General features: G+C 38.4%; 1 pseudogene; it reads right to left on the bottom strand.

Annotated features, from left to right (window-relative positions):
• Nucleotides 1-663: 663 nt before the first annotated feature.
• LOC102134501 (cytochrome b-c1 complex subunit 6, mitochondrial pseudogene) lies at nt 664-1,200 on the bottom strand (annotated as a pseudogene).
• Between the last annotated feature and the right edge of the window lie 12,267 nt (nt 1,201-13,467).

Below are 13,467 nucleotides of genomic sequence, written 5' to 3'. Positions count from 1 at the left end.
TCTAGTTCCCCTTAGCATTTTTGTTTTCTTATGCCAGCCAGTTCTGGCATTTTATCTGTAGTCCACACACTAATATTTAGATTGAAAAATTAGGTTGACAACATCAAGTGCATAGCCTTGGTCATCCCCCAACCCCACATCCATTCAACTCTTAGCCAACTTAAGTGATTCGCTTATGATCTTTCACCTCACTACCTTATCTGAGTCAACCCACGTCTCCTTTGATTCTTTTACTTCAATGTTCAGGTCAGTCTAATGTCTGTGTCACAGAAAGAATGCTGGAATTGGGAGAAATAAAGAAGCAATGGGATGTGAGGACTGGAAAGCAAGCATTGAAGCAATGAGAATCTAAACATTCAATTGCCAGACAATCAATAACCTCAGGCACCTTGCAGAAGAAGATGGTAGGTTTCCAGGAGGATAGTCCTGAAAGCCCTGCAGACACATCATTTATTCACCAAATATTAATGGAGGACCCCCTATGTGTCCAGCACTTTGCTATTTACTGAGGGTACAAGAGTGTGCGAGTCGGAACCAATAGTTTACTGTCTACTGTGAATCAATGGGAAGCCTAGACACCAAAATCTTAGCACTAACTTTGCTAATGACACACATTATTGAGACACCCCACTTTTTTTTTTTTTTTTTTTTTTTTGCAGATCACAGAACACAGAATTTTATTAAGATGGAATCACTGCGAATTACATAGAAGCTACCAGCCTAAGCCAAAATCCATGAGGTTCATGTGAACTTACAGTTACACAAATAAGAAACAAATGGTAAATCCAAAACCATAAGGAAATATTCTGATGCCCAGAAGATGAAGGCTGGGGTGAATAAGTCCACACACTTATTTCAAGTTGTTAAAGAGTTTGTGGACCATGCAATGGTCCCTTGCATACAAGAAGTCTAAGAGCTCCTCCGTGCAATCCTCTTCTGTATGTGATCGAGAGGATACACGCTCATCACAGAGCTCTAGCCGCTCCCGGGCCTTTACACATTTCTCCAACTGCTCGCATTGCTCTCTCACTGTTGTTAGGGGATCCACTAATTCCTCCTCTTCCTCTTCCTCCTCCTCAGGATCTCCGGACTCGGGAAGCATCTTTCGCTCGTCCTCCAGTCCCATGTCTGGCTACAGTTCTAGAATCAACAAGAGCAGCAACAGCGGCACCTAATCCACTTCAGGATCAAGAAGGACTTGAGACACTCCACTTTCTTCCAACTCAGTTTCCCATCTGCATAACATGTGGGTAAAAAATGCTAGACAATGCAGCAATTAAGGTCTCTTTCAAGGGTGGTGGCTGTTTTCCTGAAACAGTCAATATCTTAGATTCTTTGTTGGTGGCTTTTCTCAAGTTTGCCACTTGGATAGGGAGTGGGGAAGCTTCCTGCTGGAAAAGTTCTTTACCATTTTCATAATTGAGTTATGCACTCCCCTCTGTAGGTCTTTAATCTTCCAACATTTATCCCATCAGTTCTCTCTAGTGAGCCCTTATTCCAAGATGTTTGTCTATTAAATTAAGAGTTTTGCAGAAGGGTAGAGCCATTTAAAGGCTGTAAATCACTGGGCAGTCTTTTAGCTGCTCTCTGCTCAGAGCCCCACTGCATCATCCAGCACTCATCCTGCCACTGCCTCCCCTCGGGCCTTGGCTCTCAGAGACAGACAGCTCTGGAGTGTGCAACTGGCACAGACCTGCCTACTCCAAAACCTCCTCTATAGGGCCAGCCCGTCCTAGGGGTGACTTGATGGAGAATTTATATGAGTCATTGATTAACCTTCAGGAATGTCAAGGGCAACTTGATGCTCTCACTGGTTCTTCTTTCACCTTTTTCTCTAGTGCTTTTCATGCAGCCAGACCTGTGCTCGAGACCCTAGTTTTAATAACTGTAATGCTTGATTATGTTCCTGACCCTGACTTGAGATTCGAACCAGAATAACAGAAAACTAACACTCCTGGGACCCTAATTTTTTATAAACCAGATCTTGTATATAGCTTCTATCATTTATATTTTTGTCTTTTACCTGTAAGGTAAATGATATTATTATTCCCATATTATTGATAAAGAAACTGAGGCCAAGGCAGATTACATAAAGTGCCAAGTTTTTATGACAAGTTAATGATGGAGATGAGATTTTGAATCTGAAGCTCGTTTTCACCAAAGCCTGTGATATGCATTCAGTCATTCATAGGTGCTTTTTCTTTCTTTTCTTTTTAATTAATTAATGTATATTTTTTGAGATGGAGGCTCGCTCTGTCACCCAGGCTGGAGTGTAGTGACCCCCGATCTCAGCTCACTGCAATCTCTGCCTCTCGGGTTCAAGTGATTCTCCTCTCTCAGGCTCCTGAGTAGCTGGGATCACAGGCGCCCGCCACCATGCCCTGCTAATTTTTGTATGTTTAGTAGAGATGGGGTTTCACCATGTTGGCCAGGCTGGTTTTGAACTCCTGACCTCAGGTGATCTGGCCACCTCAACCTCCCAAAGTGCTGGGATTACAGACGTGAGCCACTGTGCCTGGCCCATAGGTGCTTTTTAAATGACTACTGTCATCTGTCATGCAGGGTGCCAGGCTAGTGTTGTTATGGTAACCAGAATACTTAAGATATCCACATCCTCTTGGAGGATACAGTCTGCCCTGCAGTGGTAAGCATCCCCTCAGGACATCAGAAGCATCGGTACCAGTTCTTTCTCCCTGTCTCTTCACTTGCTGATGAGATTTCTATTCCTGAACCTTCATGCTGTGGCCAGGGTGCTGTCACTTTCTAACTCTTGTCCTGTCCATCTATCTGGCTCTCAAGAAATTGCCATAGACTCCCCAAGCCACACTCGCGGGGAGCCCTTGTTAAAGCATAGCATGGGCTAGCGGTAGACTGTCCAACGCTCTACTGCACAATGTATCTTTCCTGCTGCTTCAGATTGTCTTCTCTTGTCCTTCCTCTCTAGTGCTTCCCCACTCCTGGGGAGGTTTTCAGGTCTTGCCCCAATGTCTACTTGATTGTTTCAGTCTGTTGCATTCCACCTGCCTGCCTGTTTCATAATGTTTATCAGCCAAAATAAATAAAACAACGCACAATAATGAAACACAGGAACAAACCCTGGGGGTGTATTCTCCATATATATGACTCTTTTCTCAAGGACCTCCTGATCTCAGGCTGTCCCATGACACCTGCTTTCCTGGACTCCACCTAGGTTGACCTTCCTCTAAATGCCTCATGCCTCTCAATGAGCCTTCCCTGCTCCCACTCATGATGAATCTCTCCAGCTTCAGGAGAAGCTGTTATCATATGTAAAAAATGACATGAAAGATTTACTTACAATATGTAGAATGGGGATCACACAGGGGCCAGAAATCAGACAGATTGATTCAAGTTCCAATTCTACCAGTTACCAGCTATGAGATATTGATCAGGTCCCACACGCTCTCTGGGGACATTATTTCTTTACCTGTTAAATTGGAATATCAGAAGCTATAATGACTTTATAATGGGTCTATGTAGGTAGGCTGAACTACATTTCCCAGAATTCCCTTTTTTATGTTTCTGGTTAGGCTGCACCATAAGGAAGAGCCCTGCAAAGTTCTGGAGGGTGGACCAGTAGCCATTTAATACCTCACATATGTTATTACTGACAAGCTGGCTCACCTAATTGACTTGAAGTAGCAGCTGGGCTTGCAACTGCTCTATTTTTCCCTGGGTCCTCTTTCAGCTTCTACCACTGCTGGGTCAGGTGCTATGTTTAACTCTATGACAAGTGATATGTATGGTGTCTGTAGAATACCTACATCACCAAGGCCAGAAGCAACAAGTTTCAGTTCATCCTTATGGGGTTTCAGCTGATGCTTGTGGATTGAGTCTGCCCTCAACCTCCAAGCTTTACATCTATCTTACCTTTCTGACTTCCAGCCCTTTGAGCTTTGAGCTCCATCTAGCATTTGATGCAGAGACAATGGACTTACAGACACACTTAACCAGCTCTCATAATTGCAAAAGGCCAAAAGCCAGTAACAGGAATTTTATATATAGGTATAAGTTTGTGTGATGAACCTGTATTTGTTTGTGTGCATGTGTGTAATCAGTAGTTCTGCTTCTCTGGTTGAACCCTGACTAACGAAAAGACCATTTATTAAATTTTCAAGAAAAGTTCGAAACTCAGGAGCATAAAAGAATAACCATTAGCTCATGGATCTGCAGTTCAGCTGAGGGGACTCTTCTTCAGGCAGCATCTCTGTTGGTTACTTGGAGTGCCCGTGTTCCACTTGTGTTTATTCTGGAGCCAAGGGACATCAGTTGCATGAGGAAAACTCTGCTCCTGAAGATGACAGAAGCTCTAGGGGACAAACCCCATTGAAAAAGCACATTTTAAGCCCCTGATTATATAATGTTTACTGACATCCCATTGGCCAAATCAAATCACATGGCCAAGTTCAAAGTCAAGAGGCAGAGAGATGCACTTGCCTTTTGTGAGAGAAAGTACAAATGTGTATGGTGAAGGACATGGCTACAAAATGAAGAACGGGGGACTACACTTCCGAGAGAGTGGTTCAGAAAAGTATCCAGAAACCTGCTTCTGCCCCTTCCCAGCTATGCTGTAACTAGATAGGCTATGAATGAACTGAGCAATGACTCTTCCAATTCTGATTTTGCTACTAAGTAGCTGTGGGTTATTTAAAAAGTTAATTCATAACACTGTCTGAAAAATTGGAATAATAATGCTTAGCCTTGGAGTAAGACCAACTGGATTCAATCTTTTGATGATTCATTGATTTAGGGAGAATATGCAATTATAGAGTCATCAAAAGAATGGGAATAATCAGGGGTTTATTTCTTTCATTTGGTCATTTTAAAATTATTTCATTTTAAATACATTTTATGATACAATTTTTAAATTATAAGTAAAAATAAAAGACTACTTTCAAAGCCCTCACACCCAAGTTCATACCAATGCCCCCTCAAAGGAAATCATTGTTAAAATTTTGCTTATGTATTTCCAAATATTTTCATGACTTTATATATATGCATGAATTACACACACATGATCATATTTTCTCATACCGTAGCTTGCTCTTTTACTTTGCTATGTCTTCGTTATCTTCTTATTTTAGTCTATGTAGATCTATTTCATCCTTTTAAAATCTGTCTCATATTCCAAAGTGTGAATCTACCAGAATATGTTTAACATTTGCTCTGTTAATGATCATGGAAATTCTTCCAGATATGCCTTAACAAACCCAGTGTTGAAGTTTGTATCTGTCTTTGTGTAATGTGAGAATGTTTTCTATAGGATAGACACCTAAGAAACTGCTGGGTCGAAGAGTATTCATGTTTTTGAAATTTTGACAGATAACTGCCACACTGCCTTCAAACAAAATTAAAAAGAAGAAAGAAAAAAAGCCTGATCCAATTTACAAACTCACCAACATTATAGAGAAGTACCATGTCTCCAAATATTTCACAACACACAATGCCATCAATTTTTGAGATTTTTTTCTAATAACGGATTGGATGGTTGTCACAGGACTATTATGATGAATGATGTCAGTAGGCACAAGCAAAGAATATGAGTTCTTTTAATTTAGTAAAGAATACCATATTAGTCCATTCTCATACTGCTATAAAGACATACCTGAGACTAGGCAATTAGAAGAAAAGAGGTTTAATTTACTTACAGTTCCACAGGTTATACAGGAAGCATGGCTTGGGAGGCCTTAGGAAACTTACAATCATGGTAGAAGGCAAAGGGGAATACTGGGGGAACCTACCCCCAATATTTCAATGTAGGTTCTTTCTATTTTCCGTAAGTGTCAGACAGCTGAGAAATAACAAGAGACAGTACAAAGAGAGGAATTTTACAGCTGGGCCACTGGGGGTGACATCACATATCGGTAGGACCATGATGCCTGCCTGAGCCTCAAACCACCAAGTTTTTATTAAGGGTTTTAAAAAGGGGAGGGGATGTAAGAACATACAGTAGGTACAAAGATCACATGCTTCAAAGGGCAAAAAGCAGAATTACTAATAAGGGTCTAAAAAGGATCACATGCTTCTGAGGGAACAGGACAAAGGGCAAACGCAGAACTACTGATAAGGGTCCAACAAAGATCACAAGGCAAAGGACAAAAGCAGAACTACTGAAAAGGGTTTATCAGTACAATACAGTACAATACAGTGGTGCATGTATTGTCTTGATAAACATCTTAAACAACAGAAAACAGGGTTTGAGAGCAGAGAACTGGTCTGACCACAAATTTACCAGGGTGGAGTTTCCCAACACTGGTAAGCCTGAGGGTACGGCAGGACACCAGGGCATATCTCAGTCCTTATCTCAACAGCACAAGACAGACATTCCCAGAGTGGCCATTAATAGACCTCCCCGCAAGGAATGCATTCCTTTCCCAGGGTATTAATATTAACATTCCTTGCTAGGAAAAGAATTTAGCAATATCTCTCCTACTTGCACGTCCATTATAGACTCTCGGCAAGAAGAAACATATGGCTCTTTTTGCCCGATCCTGCAGGCAGTCAGAACTTATGGTTGTCTTCCCTTGTTCCCTAAAAATAGCTGTTATTCTGTTCTTTTTCAAGATGCACTGATTTCATATTGTTCAAACACACACATTTTACAACCAATTTGTATAGTTAACACAATTATCACAGTGGTCCTGAGGTGACGTACATCCTCAGTTTACAAAGATAACAGGATTAAGAGATTAAAGACAGGCATAAAAAATTATGAAAGTATTATTTGGGAACTGATAAATGTCCATGAAGTCTTCACAATTTATGTTCCTCTGCTGCAGCTCCAGCTGGTCCCTCCATTCAGGATCCCGGACTTCCTGCAACAGGGGAAGCAGGTATGCTTTCTCATGGCCAGCAGGAGAGAGAGCAAAGGGAGAAGTGCTACAAATTTTTTTATTTTTTATTTTTTTAGACCGAGTTTCACTCTTGTTGCCCCGGCTGGAGTGCAGCAGCATGATCTCTGCTCACTGCAACTTCTGCCTCCTGGGTTCAAGCAATTCTCCTGCCTCATCTTCCTGAGTAGCTGGGATTACAGGCATATGCCACCATGCCCAGCTAATTATGTATTTTTAGTAGAGACAGGGTTTCCAAATGTTGGTCAGGCTGATCATGAACTCCCAACCTCAGATGATCCTGGTCACAAACTCCCAACCTCAGATGATCCACCCACCTCGGCCTCTCAAAGTGCTAGGATTACAGGTGTGAGCCACCACACCCAGCCTAAGTGCTACACACTTTTAAATGATCATATCTGGTGACAACTCACTCACTATCATGCGAACAACAAGGGGGATGTCTGCCTCCATGAGCCAATCACCTCTCACCAGGTCTATCCTCCAATGATGGCAACTACAATTCAACATGAGATTTAGGTGGGGATATAGAACTAAACCATATCAAATAATAAACTTAATCTCCTGAAGACTTAACAGTGTTCTCTTCACTATAGGGGCAAATTTTGTTGGTCTTAAATCCTTCACAATAAGTCTTTTTGTAGGTGATACAACTCAAACAGAGTAGAAACCCTACTGAGCCTGCGAGTAGCTCAGCTGTGGTAGGCAAGATGGTTCCCAGAAAGTGTCCATGCCCTAATCCCCAAAACCTGTGAATGTTACTGTACAAGACAAAAGAAAGATTGCAAATGTGATTGTGGTTAATAATCTTTAGATGGGGAGATTATCCTGCATAATACAGGTATGTTCAGTCTAACTGTGTGAATCCTTAAGAGCAGAAAACCTTTCCAAGCTGTGATCGGAGAGAACCATGTTTACAGAAGAGTAATCAGGGAGATACTATGAAGATGGGGGAAAGGGTTATGAACCAAGGAGTGGGCAAAGACAGATGCTTCCATAGAGCCTCCAGAGTGTAGTGCAGCCCTGCCAGTGTCTTGCTTTTAGCCCAGTGCGATCCATATCAGACTTCTCAACTACAGAATTGTAAGATAACAAATTTGTATTCTTTAAACCACTAAGTTTGGGTTCACTCATTATACTCACAACAGAAAATCAATCTAGTTACCCTCCTTGTTTGTGTTCTGGGGCAGAAAGGCAGTGATAATCTCCTTTAGGATTCTTCCTAATGAAATGTGGGTTAGCCTCCTCCCTACCCACTAAGTACAAGGAACTGACAAAAACCATAGAACATTTGTCAGTATTGGCTGCAGGAATTAACCAAAGGTCAGTGTATACATGTTTGACAGGCATCATCTACCTGGCAGATACAGATGCAACATACAAGCCTGTTTGACTTAATGAAAACTATTATTTCAATTGTGCCTCAGTTTTAATTTGTTTAATTGTGAATGGGGTTAGTTTTCCATGTATTAATTAGCCATTTTTTAATTTGCTGGCTTACAGCTTTCACTAATTAATCAAATGGGTTGTTTGCCTTGTGATCATGACTGTAAAAACTATTTATATATTTTGTATTCAATTTTGTCTGTTAAATTTGTTGTAACTGTTTCTCTCATATATATATATGTTTTATATATCTCTATATATTTCTATGTAGACATGTATAAATCATGTTCCACATAACAACATTTTCATCAACAATGGACCAACAGTGGTCCTGTAAGATTATGATGGAACTGAAAAGCTCTTATTGCCCAGTGACATCTTAGCCATTATAATGTCATTGTGCAATGCATTACTCAGGTATTTGTGGTGAACCTGGTGTAAGAAAACTTATACAAATGTAAAGCACATACAATTATATACAGTACATAATACTTTATAATGATAATAAATGACTATGTTACTGGTTGATGTATTTACTGTTATTATATTTTTAATCATATTTTAAAGTGTCCTTCTACATCTTACGTATATGTAAAGTTAATTGTAAAATGGCCTCAGGCAGGTCCTTCAAGAGGTATTCCAGAAGAAGGCATTGTTACAGGAGGTGACAGCTCCATGTGCATCATTCCCCCTGAAGACCTTCCAGTGGGACAAGATGTGGAGGAGGAAGACAGTGATAATAATGATCCTGACCCTATGTAGGACTACATGAATGTGTATGTTTGTGTCTTAGTTTCTAACAAAAAAGTTTGAAAAGTGAAAAGCATTTAAAATAGAAAAAGTGTATAAAATAAGGATATAAAGAAAAATATTTTTGTACAGCTGTACAATATGTTTGTGTTTTAAGCTACCTCTTTTACATTACTACAAAAAGAGTAAGAAAGTTCAGAAAGTTTAAAAGTTTCTGAAATAGGAAAGTTACAGTAAACTAAAGTGAATTTATTATTGAAGAAATTCAAATATAAAAATAAATTGGGTAGCCTAAGAATATAGTGTTTATAAAGTCTATGGTAGTGTATAGTAATGTCCTACCTCTTCACATTCACTTTCCACTCCCTCATTAACTCACCCAGAACAACTTCCAGTTCTGCAAGCTCCATTTATGGTAAGTGCCTATACAGGTGTACCAATTTTTAATCTTTTATATTTTACTGTGCCTTTTCTATGGTAAGGTATGTTTAGATACACAGATACTTACCAGTGTGTTACAATTGCCTACAGTATTCAGTACAATAACATGCTGTACAGGTTTGTGGCCTAGGAACAATTTGGCTATATCATATAGCCTAGAGGTGTAGTAGGCCACACTGAGTTTGTGTAAGTACACTCTTTGAGATTCACGCAATGATAAAATCTCTCCTAATGATGCATTTCTCAGAATGTATCCCTATTGTTAATCAACACAAATGTGTGTGCAACTCTCTCTCTCTCTCTCACACACACACACACATACACACATCGGTCAGTTTGTGTTTTTCTCTGTTTCTACTGGGTATTGTGACTTCTATAAGAAGGCTTTGGCAAACTAGGTTTATTTTTATGAATTACCTTCTACCTTATTCTACCATTATTCAGTTTATGACTTTATGCCCGTATTTTGCTCTTTATACATGTGAAACTTATTTTTTAAATTATTTTGGAGTTTTAAAAAAATGTTAATTGACATAATAAATGTACGTACTTATGTTGTACAGTGTGATATTTTGATGTGTGTATTCAATGTGTAACGATTAAATCAGAGTAATTAGCATGTGTATTACCTCAAACATTTATTTTGTGTGTGTGTGTTGGGGACATTCAAAAGCCACTCTTCTAGATATTTGAAAATACACAACTAATTGCTGTTAATTAATGGCGCCATATAGCACTATAGAACACCAGAAACTTTTCCTTCTATTTAGCTCTAATTTTGTGTCTGTTAACCAATCTCTGGCTATTCACACCCTTGCCCAACTTCAGATGGACTAAGACAAAACTTAAATATGAGACCCTAAACTATGAGACTGTGGTAACCACTATTCTACTCTCTACTTCTATGAGACTAAATTTTTTAGCTTCTAAATATGAGAAATATGCGAGATATTTCTCTTTCTGTGCCTGACTTATTTCACTTAACGTAATGTCTTCTAAGCTCCTCCATGTTGCTGTGAGTGACATGACAGAATTTTGTTCTTTTTTCTGGGTGAATAATATTCCATTGTGTATATAGATGACATTTTCTTATCCATTTACCTGTTGATAAACACTTAGGTTGATTATATATCTTGATTATTCTGAATAGTGCTGTGATAAACATAGGAGGGCAGGTATCTATTCAATATACTGATTTCCATTTGTTTTTGGCTATATTCCCAGTAGCGAGATTGAGATATCATATGGTAATTCTATCTCTAGTTTTCTGAGAAACCTCCATACTATTTTTCATAATGACTATAAATTTATATTCCCACCAACAATATAGGGGTTCCCCTTTCTCTGCCATTCTAACTGAGATAAGATGTTACTCCATAGTGGTTTTGATTTGTATTTCTCTGATGATTAGTGATCTTGACCGTTTTTTCAGGAACCTGTTAACTATTTGTATATGTTCTTTTAAAAGATGTCCATTCAGTTCATTTGCTCATTTTCAGATTGAATTATGTAAGAGTTTTTGTTTGTTTATTTGTTTGTTGCTATTGAGTTGTTTTAGTTCTTTGTCTATTCTAGATATTAATCCCTTATTGGAAGAATAGTTTGCAAATATTTTTCCCATTATTCAAGCTATTTCTTCACTCTGTTCATTGTTTCCTTTGCTGTGCAGAATATATATAATCCAATTTATCTATTTCTACTTTTGCTGCTGTGCTTGATGTCTCCTCCATAAAGTCTTAGTCCAGATTAATGTCCTGGAGGAACGCTCCTTTGTTTTCTTTTGGAAGTTTCATAGATTTGGGTCTCACATTTAAGCCTTGTCTTAGTCCATTTTGTGTTGCTATACAAGAATGCCCGAGACCGAGTACTTTTTTGGGGGGGGAGGGGGGGGAAAGGTTTATTTAGGTCATGGTTCTGAGGCTCATAAGTTCAAGGGCATGGCCCTGGCTTCTGGTGAGAGTTACTATGCTACATCACAACACAGCTGAGAGAGCGTCAAAGGGAAAGTGGGCCTGTAGCAAGAGGGGAAAACCTGAGAGATGTCCTGGCATTATGACAACCCACTCTCATAGCAACGAATCCATTCTGATGAGAATTAATCCAGTCTTGTGAACTCTCTGCCATGAGAATAGCATCAAGTTATTTATGAGGAATTCAGTCCCACAACCCAAATACCTCCCACTAGGACCCTCAACGCTACTGTACTGATGATCAAATTTCAACATGAGTTTTTGTGGGGACAAACAAATTATATCCAAACCATAGCAAGTCTTTAATCCATTGTTAGTTTATTTTTGCATAGGATGGGAGACAAAAGTCTAGTTTCATTTTTCTGCATATGGATATCGAGTTTTCCTATCAGGAGTTATTGAAGATATTATTGTTCACCCAGGGAATGTTCTTGGTGCCTTTGCTGAAAAGCAATTAGCTGTAAATCTGTGTATTTATTTTTGGGCTCTATATTCTGTTCCATTGGCCTATATATCTTTTTTTATGCCAGTACCATGATCTCTTGATCATTATAGCTTTGTAGTACATTTTGAAGTTGGCAATGTGTTGCCTCCAGTTTTGTTATTTTTGCTCAGGATCATTTTGGCTTTTTGGAGTCTTTTGTGGTTCTGTACAAATTTTAGAATTGTTTTTTCTATTTCTGTGAAGAATGTAATTGGGATTTTGATATGTTTTGCATTGACTATGTAGATAACACTTGGTGGCATGACCATTTTTACAATTTTAATTCTTCTAGTCCATGAACATGGGATATTTTTCTATTTTTTATGTCCTCTTCCATTTCTTTCAGTAGTGTTTCCTAGTTTTCCTTGTAGAGATCTTTCATCTTCTTGGTTAAATTTATCCCTAGGATTTTGTTGTTGTTGTTTGTATTCACAGCTATTGTAAATAGGATTACTTTCTTGATTTCTTTTTCCACTAGTTTGTTGTTGGTGTATAGAAATGCTATTTGCTTTTGGTATGTTGATTTTGTATCCTGCAACTTGGCTAATTTTTAAATTTAGTTCTAAGAGTTTTTTGACAAAACTTTTAAGTTTTTCTTCATATAAGACAATGTCATCTGCAAATAGGGACAATTTGACTTCCTCCTTTCCAACTTGGATGCTCTTAATTTCTTTCTTTTGACTAATTGCTCTGTCTAGGACTTGAAACTTATTTTTTGAATATAATGTAAAATAGAATTCAAACTTTTTTCCACGTGAAAAGCTTTTACAATAACTATTTAATGAATAACTCATCAATTTTGACCCTGACTAAAAATGCCATTTTTATAATGTGCTACATCTTCAATATGCTATCATCACTTTCTTGATATCTCATTTTGATTTACTATTTTATTGTGAATATTACATTAAAAAAATTCACCTGTTTAATTATTTTCAGACCAGGTTGTAAGATTGTCTAATTTTTGTATTTTTGATAGAGACAAGGTTTCACTATGGTGCCAAGGCTGGTCTCAAACTCCTGGGCTCAAATGATTCACACAGTTTTGCCTCCAAAAGTGTTGGGATGACAGGTGTAAATCACCGAGCCTGGCTGTGAATACTACATTATTTATTTATCATGGAATTACGTGTTGAAGTTTACTTGGGAAAATCTCTTCTCATTGTTCTTCTCTTTCAAATTATTTTTTTATGACTCTCAGGCTTTTTTTTTTATTTCCCAGTTAGGTATTGCAGCAAAGTCGTAATGCTTCATTATAAGAAACAAATAGCAACAACAAAAAACTTCTGACAAGTGAAAAAATAGGGAGATCCTGGAGATGAGTCAAAATGTAAGAAAAGATACAGGCAAAGGGCAATTGTTTTTCTTTTTTCTTTTGTCTTTTAGTGGGAAGACAGTTTCCAGTTTTTGTATCACACAATAATCTGAAACTCCAATAATCTATAGTGTTTCTGGCCTAAGGAATCACAATGTTGATTTGAGGCCAACTACAAGAACAGAAAAGTGAAAGGGGAAGCCTGGAAAAAAGTCTCAAATTCTGTGCCTAAAAATTAACAAAATCTCTACT

The sequence above is a fragment of the Macaca fascicularis genome, chromosome 15, assembly GCF_037993035.2.
Source record: "Macaca fascicularis isolate 582-1 chromosome 15, T2T-MFA8v1.1".
NCBI classification, from domain to species: Eukaryota; Metazoa; Chordata; class Mammalia; order Primates; family Cercopithecidae; genus Macaca; species Macaca fascicularis.
This window is presented reverse-complemented; position numbering and strand designations above follow the sequence as displayed.